At 39.3% G+C, this 5,000-nt stretch overlaps 1 protein-coding gene across 4 annotated transcripts in view; it reads left to right on the plus strand.

Moving 5' to 3' along the window:
* The window catches only part of LOC138007789 (uncharacterized), a 23,313-nt gene that overhangs the window by 11,287 nt on the left and 7,026 nt on the right, over positions 1 to 5,000 (plus strand). The window lies entirely within an intron of this gene.

Genomic DNA, 5,000 nt, shown 5'->3' on the forward strand with positions numbered 1-5,000 from the left:
CCCATAAGTTACCAGAGAATATTCCATTTGGTTTCAGTGTTCTACATAACAGCACACTTGGTAAAAAATTAGAAATGCAGCTCACTTTGATTTCGGTTCGACGGGCGACAGATTGTTGTTGAAGTCCATTACTCGTTGCTTTTAAGATTCCACCGCCTGTCTTGTTCAGTGTTCAATAGATTTGCCATTATTGAGCTTCATAAGGGTATATTTTGTTCATAGATCCACTAAAACGCCATTCGCGTTTCGACGCCATTGCCGGTTAAGTTAATCGTTCTACTGTGTCCACCAGAGAAATCTACGCACTTCCCATTACCCTCTCGATCCTAAGAAAATACGGGCAGAAGGCTCTATGCACAGATACCACTTAGCAGGGGAGTGACAGGCAAGACTTTTACCGACACGGAAAAAAATAAACTAGACGCTCCATGAGCGTACACTGGGTTAACTGTAGTACGAAGGGACTGAGTTAAACTGCAGCGTTCTAGGCAATTTTTCTCAAGTCGGGGGTTATTAAAGCCATTTAAGGGATCACCCAGAAGTCGCACCAGCAGAGGCCCTTTGGCTCACACGTTCATACGACGAAACAAATCCTTTTCTGAGGTTAAAAACCTGGCTACCGGCCTATTGATCATTTGTCAGAAAGAAGAAATTCCTGTACTCTTTAGAAAAAATAGACACGCATTGCTTACGTGTGGTACTGAAGTAACACAGCGCTTTATTTCATATTGTCAACCGAGCTGCGTTTGTCTTCCAGGAGATTCAAGTTGTCTTTGCGTAATATGTAGGTTTGACAGTACACGATATTTTTTTGGTATTGTATATTGTAGTGCTATGGTAGAAGTCTTAGTTAAATAGCCCCCTGAGAAGACATGTGGTTATTAGCAAAGTACTAAACCCAGAAAGATTGAAGAAAATAAAAGGGAATCGACAAACATCGGCGTCTGGGCAGACATGTTGATCATTTTCAAGTTCCCGCACAACTTCTTTCACCACAAACTTAAGCGTGCAGTCTGAGGCTCTGACAGCTTTGTAATACAAAGTTCACTGAAGTTTACCCTGTCCGGTGGGGTTAGTATCTGGATGGGTGACCTAAAAAATATACCACTTCGTATAACAAAAGTATTGGGCCGAAAATTCTATTGAAACGCAAAAGTAAATAAATATTGATACACAGTTTTTAGGAAGAGCAGAAGGACGTTTTCAGGACGGTCGATCGAGACTAAAATATTTTACTATCAGGAATAGAATTTATGACATGAAAACAACATTAATTTCGAACTGCAAAAATAAAAAGTTACGATCAGCGACAAACATTTTGGGGGATTTTTGCTTCGTTCAATTTTGTTATTGTTATTTGTTATTGTACACCGCGCACCGGTGGCTTAGTTGGTTGAGCATCGGGCTGTCATGCGGGAGGTCGTGAGTTCGACTCCGGCCGGACCAACACTCAGGGTCTTAAAGTAACTGAGGAGAATGTGCTATCTTTGCAATTACATCTGCAAATGGTTAGCTTTTCAAGTCTTCTCGGATAAGGACTGTAAACCGGAGGTCCCGTCCCATAACCCTTGTTGGAAATTAAATAGTATGGGACGTGAAAGAACCCACTCACTATTCGGTGTTGTTCTTATCGTCCTTATCTGGACGGGGGCATCTTTCACTTCCTAAAATAAATATAGTGGCTATTAGTGGCAAAAACCCTTCCTATTTCAATTTCGAGCGTGCAAACAAGAGGCACAATCCATGTCATAAGGCATATGCAATTAAATAAATTTTTGACAGTTCACATCAAACCCTTTTCGAAAGAACCTTCACCGTAAATAATGAAGCAAAAAAAGGGAAGGCTTTCATTCAAATAATTCTTCACTGTCACATTTCCAAATTTTTCTTACCTTTGCAGAGTTTAGTACAAAATACCGGGTAATGTAAGTTGCCAGACAACTAAGATGCGACTTGAGTAAACACTGTCGCTTTAAAGATTCCAAATATTTACTTTTCACCGCCTAAGTTGTTTGTCCAATTGACGTTCCATTCTTGAGGGTATACAGTTTTGTTTAAAGATGCACTAAAACGCCATTCGCATTACAATGACTTTCCACGCCATTCCAGATTAATAATTAAATGTCCTCCCGTGTGCACCGGAGAAATCTACGCATTACCCCAGCCCCCTCAAACCTAACAAATTACGCACAGAAGACTCTATGCACAAAGACACCAGTTAGCAGGGGAGTGACAGGCAAGACTTTTCATGACACGGAAAAAATAAAAATTAAAAACCAACAAATATTACCCATTTTCCGACTGGGATTGCTATACTGGCAACCCAGTAACTAGACGCTCCATGAGCTTACACTGGGTTGCCTGTGGTACGTGTTACTCAAAAACAGAAGGGACTGAGTTAGATGGAATTGAACTGCAGCGTTCCAGGCAATCTTTTCAAGTCGGGGGTCATTAAGACCATTTAAGTTGTCATCAAGTCGTGCCAGCAGAGGCCCTTTGACTCACACGTTAATACGACGAAACAGATCTTTTTCTGAGGTTAAAAACCTGGCTACCAGCCTATTAATCATTTGTCAGAAAGAAAAAATTCCTGTTAATTTAAAAAAAAAAATAGGCACGCATTGCGTACGTGTGGTAGTGCAGTAACACAGCGCTTTATTCCATATTGTCAACTGTCTTCCGGAAGATTCAAGTCGTCTTTGCGTAATATGTAGCTCTAATAGTACACGACATTGTTTTGGTATTGTATATCATTGTAGTGCCATGGTAGAAGTCTTAGGTAAATAGCCCCCTGAGAAGACATGTAGTTACTAGCAAAGTACTAAACCCAGAAAGATTGAAGAAAAGAAAAGGGGATCGAAAAACATTGGCTTCTAGGCTGACATGCTGATCATTTTCAAGTACCCTCAAAACTTCCTTACACCTCAAGTTAAAGCGTGCACTCTGAGCGTCCGACAGCTTTATAATACAAATGTTGACTGAAGTTAAGACCTGTCCGGCGGGGATGGGTGACCTAAAAAATATACCACTTTGTAACAGAAGCATAGAACCGAAAATTCTATTTTAACGCTCAAAAATGCAAACTAATTAAGGTACAGATTTTGTTGGCTTGCTTTATGTAAATCAAATATTGATCCAATAGTAAATAAATATTGATACACAGTTTTTAGGAAGAGCAGAAGGAAGTTTTCAGGACGGTCGATCGAAAATAAAATATTTTGCCATCCGCAACAAAATTTACAACATGAAAACAACATTAATTTTAAACCACGAATATAAAAAGTTACCATCAGCGAAAAAACATTTTGGGAGATTTTTGCTACGTTCAATTTTGTTATTGTACTTTTCGCTGCACAAATACATCGCAAAATCGAAAGTGACATCAAATTCAGTTAGCGTCGTGATCAAGTTACCACGGCGTGTTTTCTCGCGAAACAGTGAAGCATTTGTGTCAAATGATGGCAAGATACAAGTTTTTGTTTTTGTTAGTTTTCTTTTTTCTTTCAAGTGTTATAAAGTTTGAGAACAAATGTGCGAATTCAACACAAAGATCACAATCGCCCAACTCTTGAGGTTAACCAGTGTTTCTGCAAAGTCAACACTTTACTCTCCAAGACGAGGTTATTTATCACCAGGTAATTCCATCGTTTTGGAAATAGCAGCTACTTTATTATTCATCAGCGTCACAATTGTTTTTTTCCTGAACCCTTCCTATTTCAATTTCGTGCGTGCAAACAAGACACACAATCCGTGTCACAAAGCATATGCGATTAAATAAATTTCTGATCCACTTAAACGCCATTCGCGCTACAATGACTTTCGACGCCATTGAAGGTTAACAAGAATTAGTAAAATTTCCAGTTCTTACAAGGAGACTGTAATAAATACAAATAGCCAGGACAACATAACTTACCAGAGAATTTTCCATTTGGTTTCAGTATTGTACATAATACCACACCTGGCAAAATATTAGAAATACGGCTCGGCGGGCGAAAGATTTGTCGAAGTCCATTACTCGTCGCTTCTAAGATTCCAGATACTATTTTTCGCCGTCTGTCTTGTTTATCCAATTGACGTTCCATTCTTGAGCTCCATAAGGGTATATTTTGTTTAAAGATGGGCTAAAACGCCATTCGCGTTACAATGATTTTCGACGCCATTGCAGGTTAATTAAATGTTCTCCTGAGTGCACCAGAGAAATCTACGCATTACCCCAGCCCCCTCAAACCTAACAAAATACGCACAGAAGACTCTATGCACAAAGACAGTCTGGAGGGATAGGCAAGACTTTTACCGACACGGAAAAAAATAAAACGGAGAAATATTACCCATTTTCCGACTGGGCTTGCCATACTGGTAACCCAGTAAAAACTCACTAACAATAGAACCAAATACAAATTTAATTTAATTCAATAACAAGGTACGATTTGCATGAGATGCACGAGATGAACGAGTGATTGGCTTAGAAAGGCTTTTACGCTTTCTTTGATTGGTTATACTTCCACATGTGAAGAAGCTGTACGCCGTTCTGATTGGCTGTATAGACTTTTTTCACGTGTGAAAATAAAGGGTATAGATTTGTACAAATTTGTTTTATGGAATAAAATTCTCATGTGTAATAGATATATATGTATTGTTTCGTTTTTCTTTTTGTTTTTCCATTTTATTTTCCGTTGCTTACGAGTCGGACTTTCATATACCGGACTAAAAAATGGAATTCCTGGAAAAGTCATTTCGAAAAAGTGGAAGTGGAATGGCAACTCCCACTGATGAAGGATCGAATAGAGCTTGTCAATCAATGGCGCTCGGGAGACAGAGAAAATAGGTGACTCAGTCGCCCGAGACTAGAAGCAAACAACTCCCATTCTAAACCTATTTCACGGCATTTTTACCGACTGATCTATTTTTATACTAACTTCAGTTCCGGTTCGGTGACGCTATGACGTCAAGTTAGTTTTTGTGATTGGTAATCAGGCTCCTGCGGGAGTCTCAATCGCGGG

The sequence above is a fragment of the Montipora foliosa genome, chromosome 6 (assembly GCF_036669935.1).
Source record: "Montipora foliosa isolate CH-2021 chromosome 6, ASM3666993v2, whole genome shotgun sequence".
NCBI lineage: Eukaryota > Metazoa > Cnidaria > Anthozoa > Scleractinia > Acroporidae > Montipora > Montipora foliosa.